Source organism: Notechis scutatus, chromosome Z (assembly GCF_049901735.1).
Source record: "Notechis scutatus isolate UNSWTSFEM ecotype Mainland chromosome Z, rNotScu1.2, whole genome shotgun sequence".
Taxonomy (NCBI): Eukaryota; Metazoa; Chordata; class Lepidosauria; order Squamata; family Elapidae; genus Notechis; species Notechis scutatus.
Window position 1 is genome coordinate 22320215 of NC_142025.1, and position 16540 is coordinate 22336754.

A 16540-nucleotide genomic window follows, 5' to 3' on the forward strand; every position below is an offset into this window, starting at 1 on the left:
GTAAAGAGAAGTAAAGAGAAATTGAATAAGAGGTTTTGGTATATTATATGGAAATGGTTTAAAACAGAATCATAATTTATCTGACTTGTTAAATTTACAATGGAAAAAGGTTTAAACATGTAATGAATAATGATAATTTGTGTGTTTTAAAAATTAATAAAACTTGTTTTTAAAAAAAAGGGTATGGGTGGAAGGGCATGTGCAAGTTGGGCGTGGGTGGGTGTGGCCAGCTCCCATGGCTGCTGTGCTCGTTCTCCTTGGCCAGGTGTGTGCATGAGGGCAAAGAGTGTGGGTCAGAGGGAGGCCCACTCCATCTCCTTATGAGGAGACCTGGCTTTGTAACCAAAGCATCCTCAGTGATAGGATGGAGACCACCAGAAGAGGTCAGAAGGAGGGGACAAGAGGATGGCAAAAGGCAGCAAGGCTGCTGGTTGCCAACTGCTAAGGCAGGATTTACCTCAGATCTTCACTCTCTCTCATAACCTCCCTCCCTCCCTCCCTCCCTTCTATTTCCTTTCCTCCTCATTCTTTCTTTCTTCTTCCTTTCCCTCTTTCCTTATTTTTCCTTCCTTGCTCTCTTTCCCTCTTTCCTTGTCCTGTTTTCCCCACTGGAAATAGGGATCCTTCATGGTTTCATTCGAATAGGGGTGATTTGCAACACACAAGGAGGGAATACTTTCCTAAGAGGTCACAATTCAAGAATACCAATGTACACATGAGGTACTTCAGGATGGGGAAGGCCATGTGGGGGACACTACTGATAGAACAGGCCCTCGAGGCCTCCCCTGCTCACTAAGATACCTCATGCTTCTCCCTCCCATCCTGCCACAAGGACTCACTTACCTTGCAAACATCTGTTTCCTCTCTTTGTTTCTCTGTTTCTTTGCCTTTGCTTTGAAGAAGGGAGAGGAGAGTGGCTGGGAAATGTTTTTTGTGCCAAGAATGGATGCTCCTGAGTGCTATAATATTGCGCAGATTCAGGCACCCATCCTGTTTTGCAGAGTCAGGGACCCATAAACTTTCATTCTCAGCACGAAAAGGTGTACAAGTAGCAACCCATTCTGTTATGTCCCTGTCCATATTAGGCCACCAGTCATAGCTCCTGGCCAGTGCCTTCATTCTGACTATGCCAGGATGCCCCATGTGCAGAGCCTCTAGCACATTTTCTTAATTTATTAGGTACAATGACTCAGTCCCCCACAGTAGACACCCCTTTTGGGCTGACAATTCATGTTGCCATGCATGAAATGGTTTCAGATCAACCCCCACTGGTCCCTTAGGCCATCCTCTCCACACCCAGCTTAGAATTTGTGCCAAAGTTTTATCTTTGGCTGAATGTCCCATATCTCGGCCAATGTGATAGGGCTGGAAGCAAAGTCCTCAATAAGGAGTATGGGTGCAATGAGGGTTGGGTCTTCCATGATTTCTGGAAGTAGGAACCAGCTGAGAGTGTTGGTGTGGCTTAGGGTATTGCCAGGCCAGTGGATTAGCCGGTACTTGTATGCCACCATGAAAATCGTCCATCTCATCATTCGTGGTGATAAAATGTTTGGGGTGGGGCGGTCCCCTGCAAGGAGGCCCAGGAGTGATTTATGGTCAGTAATCAGTTCAAAGTCTATACCATAGATGTATATATGGAAATGCTTGACCCTCACCACTGCAGCTAGTGCCTCCTTGTCCAGCTGGCTGTAGTTCCACTCAGCTGCTGATAGAGTCTTGGAGTAGAAGGCAATCAGGGCCTCAGTCCCATTTGGCATCTGGTAGCTGAGGACAGTCCCGACACCACAAATGGGGTGGCATCACAGGTCAGAATGAGGGGCAGAGTCTCATTATATTGTATTAGAATGCTATTGGAGGACAATAGTCTCTTGACTTCAGCAAATGTGTCCACAAGTCCATTTCACCTTCTTGTCTAATAATTGGTTTAGTGGTTCAGCTACTGTCGCCTTCTGTGGCAGAAAGATATTATAAAAGTTTAATAGGCGCAGGAATGCCTGGAGTTCAGTCTGATTTGGTGTGGGGGCTTCCTTAATCGCCTTGACTTTGCTTTTGGTGGGATGTATTCCCAAACTATCAATTAAATATCCTAAAAATTTGACTCTTTGCATGGTTATCTGGCACTTTTCCTTTTTTTCTTTAAGCCTGGGCTCTTGAAACCGAACTATCCTTAGTCGGTTGATGAGTTCTTCTTTGTTGGCTGCAGACACTAGAACATCATCAAAGTAAGGCACCACCCCTGGAATACCCTGGAATAGGCATTCTATTATGCTTTGAAAAAGTCCTGGTGCAACGCTTACACTGAATTGCAGACGGCGGCATTTAAATGCTCTGTATGTCACAATGGTTTGTACTTCTGTGGTAGCATCATCCACTGGCAGCTGTTGATATGCTTGGGCTAAATCGAGTTTTGCAAAAGTTTTGCCCTTTCCTAGGGAATGCAATAGATGCTGCACGACTGGCACTGGATAGGCGCTGTGCTGCAATGCCTTGTTGATTGAACATTTATAGTCCACATAGATGGAAACTGAACCATCTGGTTTTATCAGCATAACTATAGGGGTCTCCCATTTGGCATGATCTACCGGCTGTGAAACCCCATGGGCAATTAGCTTGTCTAAATTGCTGTCAATTTTGGTCAGAGAGCAAAAGGGATCCTTCATGGTTTCATTCGAATAGGGGTGATTTTGGGGTCTAGGCTGAAAGAGATGGGTGTTCCCATATACTTGCCTAGACTCCCGTTGAAGACTCCTTAATCAGCTCATTGATGCTGTCATCTTGGACAGCATGGATACCTGTCACTCCTAGCCCCAGGGAGTCGAACCTGAGCAGGCTTGGCAACGTGCCAGTCACAATGGCCAGCTGAAGCAGTCCTACAAATTCTTTAAATTTGACCTGGAAGGACCTGTTTCCTATGACATGGATGCAGCTCCCTTGATAGTCCTTTAGCTGCACCCTCTGAAACTTTAGATGCTTCTTTGCCAGCCCCAGAACTGCCTTCTTTATGGTTGTCCAGGATACAATGGGCAACGGTGTCTACTTCTATGTCACACGGGGATCCCTCGATGAGGACCGTGATATGAATTTTCTTGGCGCAATGTGCACTGACATGTCTGATAATTGTCTGGTGGTTTCTTTAGTTTCTGTGGCTCGATCTTCTCTTCGCCGGGGTCTCTGGAACAGCACCTTCCTGGGTCCCATCTGAGGTACAGGCTGTCACTGGCAGTATAGGGCAGGCTGTCTGGTGTGGCAAACCCTTGTTAGGTGACCCTTCTCCTCCTTGTCCTCCTCCCCGACCAAGCAACAGCAGACTCCATGGTTCAGGATCTCATTCCTGCCCTGGCACAGCAAACTCTGGTGGGCTGGAGGTAAGGATGAATGGCCCTGCAGTGCTTCCTCACTCAGTTGAAGGCTTCATTCAGCCTTCAAACAGTAAGGCTATCCCACGTAATTGAGCAGCGGACCAGGGCCATGGATGGCATTGGTTTTTGCACCCTGCCCATTCTGATTCCATGGCCGGCCTTACTGTTTGAAGTCTGAATAAAGCCTTCAACTTAGCAAAGACTTACACTCGTGTCCAGCCCACCAGAGTTCGCTGTGTCAGGGCAGGAATGAGACCCTGTGCTGCAGAGCCTACTGCCCTTTGGGTGGGGAGGAGGATAAGGAGGAGAGGAATGGAGAGGCTTGGCACTGGCTGGCCAGGCAGTGTAGGCTGGCTGGTTGGGAAGAAGGCAATCATTAGGTGGCCGCTGCCACTGCCAGCAGTTTAAATGTCCCAACCAAAGCTGGGATTGTGTGCTCTCTCTATCTCTGTAACACACACACACACACACACACACACACACACACACACACACACACACAAAGAGTTTGGAGAGTCCCCCATCTCTCTGTCTCTGTCTTGCTGTGGTGGCAGTTGCAGCACTTCAGTACCTGGCTGGTGGGACGCTCAGGTAAGCTGGTGCAGGCTGAGGGGACAGCTCTGCACACCCACCTTGTTTTATACTCCACCCCCTGCCTTGCTGCTTAGGTGGCTCCTGTTCGCCCACACCATTGCCAGAAGCTTGGGTACCCTGACTAAAGCAGGGATCACGTGCTCTCTCTCTCTCAAATATACATACACAAAGACAGAGTTTAAAGAGCCTACATCTCTCTTTCTGTCTCTGTTGTGCTGTGGCAGCAGTTGCAGTGCTTCAGTGCCTGGGCACTCAGATAAGCCAGTGCAGAGTGAGGGGTGGCAGCTCCGCACCATTGCACCAGTGTGTTCCTCCTGCTAGGTTATGGCAGTGAGCAAGGAGAAGTGAAGAACAAAGCAAGGTGGGAGGTAGAAGACAAAGCAAGGCCCCACCCACCCTCCCCGGCTTACCGGAGGGCACTTCAGCAGGCCACCTTAGCCAAACCCTCATCACCCCACCCTGCCACCCATGGCAGCCATACCCCTCTTCACTGACCTTTCCAGCTCCTTTCGCTGCTGCCTCGTGCAGAGTAACTAAAGTAGTCTGTGGACTACAGTAAAAAAATAATTCAGACCTTCCAACTTCTCACAGGGAAGAAAAAGATCTCGCAAGGTTGGAAGGTCTGAACTATTTTTTTTTAGCATAGTCCCACAGACTACTTTAGTTGCTCTGCACATGGCGATGGATAACTGGGCCTGTGAACATAAACATATGCAGGTATGGTGGGGGCTGGGCCGAAGTGACAGGGGGCAGACCCCTACAGTTTCCAGGATGATCACATGGGCTGGATTTGGTCTCATTGTGGGCTGAATTTGGCCTGTACGCCTTGAGTTTGAACCCCTGGTTTAAACCCTTTTAAAACTAAAACACAAGCCAAGAGGGCGGAGCTGGCGTCACGACGATATGGCATGCGATCTCGGAGGTCTGAGATCGCAGCCGATATCTTTGCCCCTGGACGGTCCAAACAGATCTAAACCGTCCCGAAGAGATGGCGATAGTGAAGAGCGCATCCTGTAGATTCCAGGGATACCGCAAAGTCCCTGGTAGATCCAGGAGAAGCTCTTCTTGCCAGCGGCAAAGAGGCAGCCATTAAAGCTGCTGAAGTTGGGACAGCTCCAATACGGAAGAGAGCAGAAAGAGAAAGTGTGCCGGTTTGGTGAGAACTTTCATTTTTTATTCTAAGATTTAAAAGGACAACCTAAAGAAAAGAAAGAATCTGTAAAAGTTTTGACAGAAGTGAATAAGTGGCGATTTTAAACGGAAGTGTCAAAGTAAGGCTTTGCTTTTTTTTTTTTGCTGGACTTCTATATGCGATTTTGCATTTGCTAACTGGACTGGGTTTTTTCTACTTATTTATATCTACCTTTTCTTCTCCTTTTTGATCTTGCTATATTTTAGGTTAGAGGCTCCCTTTATATATATATATATTTGTTTTCTTAAGTTTTCGCGGGTACTTACATGTATGGCCTTCGGCTTTGTTCGGGTATTTTCCCACGTCATTGTAGTTGTTCTTTTAAAGTTGTAGCAACGTTTCAGCAGAATCTCATCTGCCATCATCAGGCTTCTGTATTGTGTCCGTCTGTGAGTCAGGCTTTTACAGTGGTTTCAGATTTAAATTTGGGGCAGCCTATTGCTGTGCCAGAATGGTTTTTTCTTGGTCTGTGTTTATTGGTCTCGGAGTTTGCTGTGTTCTGCTTGATTGGTGTCTCTAATATCTTCTGTCTGTTTTTTGGCTCTTTTTGTATCTTGATTGGCTGGCAGCATTGTGTTACTTTATGTGGTCTGTGTTACAGACCAAGACTCCCAACCAATCAGGATGAAGAAAAAACCATTCTGGCACAGCAATAGGCTGCCCCAAATTTAAATCTGAAACCACTGTAAAAGCCTGACTCACAGACGGACACAATACAGAAGCCTGATGATGGCAGATGAGATTCTGCTGAAACGTTGCTACAACTTTAAAAGAACAACTACAATGACATGGGAAAATACCCAAACAAAGCCGAAGGCCATACATACATACATACATACATACATACATACATACATACATACATACATACATATATATATATATATATATATATATATATATATATATATATATGTATATATGTATATATGTATATATGTATATATATATATTCCTTTTTTTAAAACTTTCATTACATTTTGCTTGGGAAAAGAGGGGGAAAGTGAGAGCAAAGAAACTTTGTAACACTGCCAACTAGAGGCTCGAAAATGTTATAGACGAAGCTGAGAAGGCTGAGAAAGAAAGATCTGAGAACCCTTTTCAAGGACACTGCTACGTGATAAGATAGAGGGAAGAGCACGGGATAGTGTTATTGCAAGTGTTCTTCTGGATTTTTGTCAACAATTGAAGCCTGGTGTTGAAGCTTACAAAAAGAAAAGCTGATAAGTCCTTGAAGAAGAGAGTTATAATAAGAGCCTTGGACAATAAAATAAAGGGCAGTGTGTCCTTTTTATTTTTTTTTAAGTTGTGCTACCCCTCCATACCAGCCTTACTGTACTTTTTTTAAAACCTTTATTTTTGTAATATTTTTACATTTGCTTTTTATTTTAAAGGGAAAGCCTCAAAAATTTTCTTTCCTTTCTTTTTTGGGATTTTTTGCCTTTCTATCCACTCTTTTGGTTCATTTTTATGTACTTTTTTATTTTTTCATTTGAGACCCTCCAATTGGATTAAGGTGTTGAAGAACCTGAAGAAATTTTGTCTCCTTTTTATTATTATTATTATTATTGGGCTTTTTTTCTCTCTACCATTTTTATTTTTCACCTTGGATTATAATTGGCTACTTTACAATTGGATTAAGGTTTAGAAGAACCTGAAGATTTTGAATCGTTTAAAATGAGTAGGAAATTTATAGCTTCTGGCTCCTCAACTACTACTTCCGCCTCCCCACCATCTGGAGGACAACGTTCAATACAGACAATGTTAAAGCAAGACAAAGAACAAGAAAAAGTGACTCTGCAGATGATTATGCAAGGAATCCAAGATCTTAAAACAAGATGATTATTGAAAAGAAAATAGAGAACATTGAACAAAGAACAGAGAACATTGAACAAAGAACAGAGAATATTGAACAAAGAACAGAGAACATTGAACAAAGAATAGGGAAAACCGATGAAAAAGTGGAGAACATTCAACAAATGATGTTGAAGTATGATGAGAGATTCCAAAAAATTGAAGAAGAAGATAAACAAAGAGACAAGAAGATTGGAGATATTGATAGTAGACTAACGGTGGTTGAACAAGATAAAAGTGGGATGCTGAGATGGGAGATGGACAGATCAGAATTTTATCTCAGATTTCAAAACATAGAGGAGGAAAAAGGACAGAACCTAGCTGAGATAATGATAGAAATACTGGCTGAAGCTTTGGAAATAACTGAAGAGAAGATAATGGATGGAGTAGATGAGGTATACCGAGTTTTTACAAGATATGCGATGAGAAATAACCTACCAAGAGAAGTTAATATCAGATTTACAAAAAAAGCCATTAAAACACAAATATTACAAGTGGCAAGAGAGAAAACTCTGAAATACAAAGGCAAGGAGATTGTGGTCTTAAAACAAATACCCAGAAAAGTAAGAGAGATGAGAAGAGAATATCGATTCCTGACTAAAATGTGACTGAAAAAAGAGGTGAATTATAGATGGCTGATCCCAGAAGGGTTAATGTTTACATGGCAAGAACAGAGACACAGAATTGGTTCAATTGAGAAAGCAGAATTATTTTACTCAGAATTTTTTGGAAGGAAAGAGGAAGAGGCAGAAAAAAAGATTTCACTAATTGAATTCCAAGATGACCAAATGGGGACTGAAAAAGAAGAAGGCGCAGTAGGTGGACAGGTGGAAACCAAAGAACAACGTGAACCAAGATCTACGAGAGCTGCCAAACCCAACTATAAAATATAATCATGGAAGAAAAAAAATTGATCACAATTAATATAAATGGACTTAACTCAGCTGTTAAAAGAAGGAAAACTTTTCATAAATTAGAGAAATCAAAATTTGATATAATTTGTCTACAAGAAGTACACATCAAAAAACAACATGAACAACTGTTGGTACAGCCAAAATTAGGGAAAATATTTACTTCTCTTACCCAATGTAAGAAAAAAGGAGTGGTTTTATATATTAAAGAAACCACTCCAGCAAAACTGATTTACAATGATGAAGATGGAAGAGTATTAATTGTGGAAATAATGGACAATAATATGAAAACACTCCTGATTGCAATTTATGCCCCGAATAATAAACAAGAAGAATTTTATAAAAAATTACATATGAAATTAATTGAACTGGACTATGCCAATATAGTTATGATAGGAGATTTTAATGGAATTGTAGACAATAAACTGGACTATACAGCAGCAACAACAAAGCAAAACAGAAAGATTCTCCAAAAATCCTTCTTTAAAATGGCTGAGGAATTAAATCTAAAAGACACATGGAGAGAAAGAAATGCCAAAACTAAACAATATACTTTTTATTCAAATAGACATTTATCATAGTCCAGAATAGATATGATATGGATGTCAACAGAATTACTATCTAATATGCAAGAAGTAAATATTGAAACAAGTACTTGGGCAGACCATAATCCAATGACAGTCAAATGGAAAGTACAAAAAAGAAGATCGAGATGGACGCTAAACAATACTATTTTAAAAGAAAAAGACTTTACACAGCGGATGGAGAAAGAACTGGCCTTTTTCTTTAGAGAAAATAAAAAAGAAGATACATCAATTCAGAATGTATGGGATACAATGAAGGCATTTGCTAGAGGCTTGATAATAGATTATACAAGGAAAGGGAATATTAGGAAAAGACAAGCCACTAAAGTTTTAGAAGATGAGCATAAAACACTCGAGAAAGAGCTACAGAAAAAGGACATTAAGCTAAAAATGGATATAATTAAACACAAAATGGGTCAAATAGAGAAAGAAGAATTAGCACAGAAAATTAGAGGTGCTAAACAGAACTACTTTGAGGATGCAAATAAACCAGGTAGATGGTTAGCATATAAGTTGAGAAAAGAGAAAGAATCAAGGAAAATACTGCAGTTAATAGATGACCAAGGTCAAGTCTGCCATGGCAACAAAGAAAAGAAGGAAATTATCCGAGATTTTTATGGGAAATTATATAAGCAAGAAAATATCGATGAGGAAAGAGTTAAGCAGTATTTACAGAATGCTAATTTACCCAAGATACCTAAAGAGACTGAAAAAATGCTAGAAAGCAATATAACAATGATGGAGTTAACTGAAGCACTTAAGAAGCAAAATAATGGAAAAGCACCAGGCCCAGATGGACTTCCGGCAGAATTTTATAAAACATTACAAGAAACGTTGAATCTTCCATTGCTAGAAGTTATGAATGAAGTTATGTTAAAGAAGAAGATACCCCAATCATGGTCAGAAGCCTATATCACACTCATTCCAAAAGAAGAGACTGATCCATTGTAGATTAAGAACTATAGACCTATTTCCCTATTAAATGCAGACTATAAAATTTTTGCTTCAATATTGGCAGAAAGACTAAAAAAATATCTAAATAACTTTATCCATTCTGATCAAAATGGATTTCTGCCAAAGAGACAAATCAAAGATAATATGAGAGTAATTTTGGATACTTTGGAATACTATGAGGCACATTCTGAAAAGCAAATGGCTTTGATATTTCTGGATGCACAAAAGGCATTTGATAATGTGAACTGGCAATTCATGTTGTTATTGTTGGAACAGATGGGGTTTGCCAGAAAATTTATTCAAGCAATAGAAGCCATATACTACAAGCAAACGGCAATGGTTATGATAGAGGGAGAATTGACAGACTCTATTAATATAAGAAAAGGAACAAGACAAGGGTGACCACTATCACCTTTGCTATTTGTGTTAACTTTGGAAGTGTTAAATAGAAATATTAGAGATGAAAAGAGTATAAGAGGAATGAAAATTAAAAAAGAAGAATTTAAATTGCAAGCCTTTGTGGACGATTTGGTTTTTATCTTAGAAGACCCTTTAGAAACAGCACCAAAATTGCTGGAAAAATAGAGGCTGGCCTGAAAGTTAATAAAGATAAGACAAAGATTTTGACAAAGAATATGTTATCAAGACAAAAGGAAGAATTGGCGGATCTATTGAAAATTCAAGTCACGAATAAGATTAAGTATTTGGGGATACATCTCACAGCAAGATGTAATACATTAAAAGAGAACAATTATATTAAACTTAAGCAGCAGATAGCTCTTGACTTGGCGAAATGGGAAAATCTACAACTGTCATTAATAGGGAGAATTTCAACAATCAAGATGAATATATTACCCAGAATTTTATATTTGTTTCAAACAATTCCAATTAGGCTTGGAAAAGACTATTTTGAAGATTTAAATAAAATTGTGTTGAAATATATATGGCAAGGTAAGAAAGCGAGAATAAAGTTAAAACTTTTGCAAGATGCTAGAATTAGAGGAGGATTTGGTTTGCCTAATTGGGAGTTGTATTACCAAGCTACAAATTTGATGTGGGTTAAGGAACGGATAACATTAAGAAATACTAGATTGTTGACATTAAAAGGACATGACTTGTTTTTGGGGTGGCATGCTTTTTTATGGCACAAGGGGACTAAAACACAGGGATATTTTAGAAGACACCATATACGGGAGTCTTTGTGGTTAAATTGGGAGAAGACTAAAAGACAATGTTATTTGAAAATTCCAGTCTGGTTATCGACTATAGAAGCATTTTCTTATCCTATAATATACAAGAAGGAACAAACAGTTAGATATGGAGAAATATTGAATGAAAAGGGTGAACTTAAATCGATGCAAAATCTAGAGGAACAAGGTATAAAGATGAATTGGTTTTCATATGCGCAAATACATTCAAGGTATGATAAAGATCTTAAAACAGAAGGGTTCTATGACAAATTGACTGACTTAGATAAGATTTTGACAGGTACTGATGAAAAGGTGATTAAAAAATTGTATGGATATTAGAAACTAAACTAGAAGAAGAACAAGTCAAAGAAACTATGATTGCTTGGGGGAAGAATTTTGGATATGGGATTGATTTAGAGAAATGGCAAAAATTGTGGTCTCAAAATTATAAAATGACAATGTCAACAGCATATAAAGAAAATTTACATAAGATGTTTTACTGGTGGCATTTCCCCCCGACAAGAATAGCAAGAATGTTCAAGAACAAATCTGAAAAATGTTGGAAATGTCATCAGATACTTGGCTCATATTACCATATGTGGTGGACTTGTGCAGATGCTAGAAAATACTGGACTAGAATCCACATGTGGTTGGAAAAAATGACAAAAAAAACATATAGTTTTGAAACCAGAGATACTTTTATTGGGAATTTTACCTGAAACATATAGCAAAGATTTGAAATACCTGATTGTAAATGTATTAACAGCAGCTAGGATTGTATTTGCTAAAAACTGGATTTAGATAAAATTTGACTGATTTAGATAAAATTTTGACAGGTACTGATGAAAAAGTAATCAAAAAACTTTATGGACATTTGCTAGAGTTTAAATTAGAGGAAGAACAAGTAAAAGAAACAATGATTGTGTGGGGGAAAAATTTCGGATATGGGATTGACTTAGATAAATGGCAAAAATTGTGGTCTCAAAATTATAAAATGACAATGTCAACTGCATATAAAGAAAATTTGTATAAGATGTTTTACAGGTGGCACTTACCCACAATGAGAATTGCCAGGATGTTCAAGAATAAATTGGATAAATGTTGGAAATGTCATCAGATACCTGGTTCATATTACCACATGTGGTGGACATGCTCGGATGCAAAAAGATATTGAACTATAATCCACACGTGGTTGGAAAAATGACAAAACAACACATAGACTTTAAACCTGAGTTATTTTTTTGGGGAATTATACCAGAAATATATTGTAAAGAATTGAAATATTTGATTGTAAATGTTTTAACAGTGGCTAGAATTGTGTTTGCTAAGAACTGGCAAAATGAAAAAATACCATTGCAGGAGGAAATCATTAAGCAAATCTTGGAATGTGCTGAAATGAGTAGATTGACATTTGAAATTAGAGAGCAAGAGGATAAACAATTCTATAAAATTTGGGACCTTTTTTATCAATGGTTAGATAATAAAATACAATAATGAAATACGTAGAATCTTAGAAAATAATAAATATATAAAGATGTATTTTTCTTTCTTTTTTACTATATCTATAAAAAATGTTTAGGATAGATTTGGGAAGATTATATGAATTGTTACAAAATGATACTAAGTAAATTATAGTTATCTCACAAAATATGAATGAATAAAATTATTGTCAAATGATTGAATAATAATGATACTAGGGTATTTAATTTCTGATTGAGAATATGAGTTATTATACAATGTAACTGTAATTGATGACTATGAAATGGATGCACAAAAAATTTGTAAACCAACCGACACACTGCTTGTATACTCATGGAAGAAAGGTTGATGTTTTTATGTTTTGTCTGTTTATGTTTGTTTGTTTTTAAAAATCAATAAAAAAAAATTTTTAAACCCTAAAACACAAGCCTTATCTGGCTAATTGCTAGAGCTCACACCCAAGGCAAGCTCAAGTGTTAACACTTGAGATAAGCCTAACTACAGAGAAAGCAATTAGCGCTAGAATGTAGCAAAAGAGCAAACACAGTAGCTGTTGCTTTTTAAACAAATTACCAGGAAAAATAGATACAGGAACTATCCTGATTTCTCAATCCAGTTTCTTTTCAGGAACAGAGATTAACCACTTTTAGACCAAAACTCAGAAAGGATATATAAACTCACATTTGAATGTCAATCTTTCTAGATAGCCAAGAAATCTTGCTGAATGTCACTCATCTTGGTTCCTTGTCATTAAAGCTTATTTCCGGAAGCTCTGCTTCATTGTTCAATTATTTCTTCAAAGTGCTGATCATTGCATCCCAGCTGAAAGAACTCCAACAGGGGAGTACTTCCTCCCAACAGCAGTGTAAAAAGCTTAAAACAATCTTCCCCTTAAAGTAAGTCAAGCCCCAGAAAAGTACCAGCAAAGAGGGAGGGGGGGACTCTGGAGCTCAGGTGACAATAAGTCAGGGCGTACTGCCGAGAATCTTTAGCTGTTATAAGGGTTAACTGAGAGGCTGTTTCTGTAAGCAGGGCAATAAAGATTAGGCTAGAACACCAGAAAGTTTCATTCCTGCCTTCCTTACAGGATTAGCCCTGTAAAGTGGAAAAAACAAAAGGAGATTTCTTCCAACAATTGGTTCTCTGAATAGGTGTGTACCGTTTGAATCCCACCACTGTATGAATATCATTTGTGGATATATAACCTTTTAAATAAAGAAATGTTTATGGTGTGTTCCTTAATCTAAAATTCCCTGCATCTAAGTGAGTTACACAGGAATATATTTTATCACCTTTTTTGTTCAATCTGTATACTGAAGTGATCATGTGAAAATTAAATCTGGAACTGCCTGATGTTGGAGTGAAGATTGGGGAAGGAACCATAAGTAATTTGATGTGCACAGATGATACAGCACTATTGGCTGAAAATAAGGAAGACCTGGATAAATGATTTGGAAAAGTAGAGATATTGATATTTTTTTAAAAGAAACCGGCCAGTTAAAACAATAGTCTTCCTTATAATCATGTATAAGTGTGAGACACTAAAAATGGCTGATCAAAGAATAATTGATGCCTTTGAATTGTGGTGCTAGCATAAATTATTGCATATACCATGGACAGCCAGAGTAGCTAACAGAGAGGTGTTGAATCACATAAAGCCAGACATATTACTAGAAGCTAAAATTCATAAGACTATGTCTGATTTACTTTGGCTAAGTTATGCGCGCAAATTCATTGGAGAAGGCAAAGATGCTAGGAATGGTTACTGGAACAAGAAGAAAAAGTAAACAAAGAACATGATGGCTTAATAACATCACATTTAGTACAAAATTGAACAATCAAAAGAAGCTCTGTTTGACAGGGTAGCATTGGAGAGCATTACCTATAAAATCCCAAGAGTTAGACTAAAACAACAAATATCACAAACAAACCATTGAGCAAATATTTTATTACATGCTAAAGTTGAGATCACAAAAGTGAAAACAACCACAAATACAAAACACAATAACTTCTTATTAATTAAGTAAATTGCCTATTTCTGTTGTCAGTTCCGAACTTATCAAAGCTTCTGGCCTGGCACAGGATCTCATTATATAGGTGTTTACAGGGTCCTTATCTTTTAGGAAAAATTCTAAATACCAATGGTTTGAATGGCCAGGCAATCTGCCTGATAAGGGAGATAGTTACTATATAATATAATCCAGAAAGGAACTTTTTTCTTCTGATGGAGGAAGAATGCTATTGGAATGTCAAAGTCTGAATCACAATGACCATAAAAGTCTGTGAATTGCATTGTCAGCACAAGTGGGTGTTACAAGCTTAGGGAGAGTTGGATGGAGAAAATTCTTTCTTTTGCAAGGATACTTGCAAGACAATGATTTCTTCACTGGACTATTTTATCAACAACAACAAAAAGTGGAGATGTAATTTTAAGGAACATCTTGAATTTGTTTAGTAAGGCCTTATTTGATAGGCATTCTGATACATTCTTTTGCTCTGTGAATTAGTTCCAGTTTAGGAATACCCAGGAGTTCTTCAGAGGTTTATGAACAGTCAACAAGGATATCTTCAACAAGCTGATATTTCATCCAAATGTTCATAATGCAAGCTCCGCCCATTGCATACCAGAAAGTAAAAAGAGTTTAAAGTTTGACTTAAAACAATATGGTGCATGTTTTGCTATTTGTCCTCTAGATGTCCCTGCATGCATAGTTTTTAAACTGTGGTTGATTTATAGTTTTAAAGTATTGACTCAATGATTAATGTTACATTATCAATCATAGTTATTTTAGTCTTGCCTTATTTTTTAAATCTAATTGGACTAAATTTGATTCTAACCATTGAAATGAGAGTTACATATTATAAAAAGTGTTTTGTACAGCCAATTATTAAAGAAATAGTTTCACTTTTTTATATAGATAAATATGTAAAAAAGTTATGATACTACATATAATAACTGTGGAGGAGAGAGAGAATGGAAATGGCCCAGAGGTGTTCCAATCTTTTGCACATTTTACACCTCACTTTACTATTCTAGCAAGCATATCAGTTTACAGCATGAGATGATTTTATTTACCATTGTATTTTATATGGCAATTTCTCAGAATTTCTCATTTTATTGTACTTCTAGTAGTCTAATCCAGGAAAGTCAGTAAGCAAGGCAAGATTAAGATGGCAACAAAGCAGGATGTCATAATCAAATCAATCATCCGCCTCACTACATTCTGGAATAACAAATGCTATCTTTGCTCCTTGTGCAATAACTTGTCAGTCTACATTCTATACCATGACATTCTTCTATTAGGTTTTGTGTTGATGTCTGCTTGTTTTTTGGGAGGATCTTGCTTTCTGGCAAGTATTGATTGTTATGAAACTCTAGTAAAGATAGATGCTTTAATCTCGATCAGATCAGATGTTCAATGTGTTCTAGAATCCATGAAGAATATATTAGATAAGAGAGAGAGAGAGAGAGAGAGAGAATTGACATAATTCTAGCAAGATACATATTGCACCCATGTTGTTCAGTTTAATCAATTGACTCATGTAAATGCATATTTGCATAATCAAGAACTGTGGAATTGTTCAAAAGAGAAAGTATGACAGATATGCTTATATGGTGAACAGTGAAGGGAAGCTGTATAATATCATCATAGGAAGGGAACACAAATATTTAAAGTGTAATTGAGAGCAAAGTAATTAAAGTTTATTTAGTCCTTTTTTAACCAATAAAAACTTCTTTTCAATTTTTGAAATTTTACATTTATGCTTTTATGATGGGATGCATTTTTGTCTCTTTGAATTTATCTTCATTTCCAGAAATTTAGACTGAATTATGATTGTACAGTGTACTGAACAAGAAACAAGAATTTTGAAATGCCACAATCTCTGAAAAAGATGAATTTATCCATATGTTATGAAATTTCAATGTGTGCCAATAATTTTATTTCAAAATTCCAATTATGTCCATTTCACTTCCCAATTTAGATTTGAAATTTCATATGAAGTATTTAACCCAAAATTAACTTCATGGCAATCTGCTAGCACCTTCTGGTAACTTTATTTTGGGCAAGCTTTTGAATATGAATGTTCATATTATGATGCAAGAGACCTAATGCAACTGACCAAATAAATATTAAGTTGTTTTTTAACTGGTCAGATTCTTCATCCATCTTCCTCAATACTATATAAAGGAAACAATCTCTCAAGTAGATTTGTTCCATTCTTTTATCTACAAATTCCAGTGATTCTGAATGAATGTCCTTTTCATGGGCCTCTCTCTAATTATTATTACTCCATATTTTCAATTTCACCTTTTTTTTAATAACAGACAAGACAACAAATAAAACCTTCTTTCAGTTGTACAATGTGTCAGTTTGGTACATATCTCGTGTGCACAATATCTATAATCCTTTTCTCTTAACTT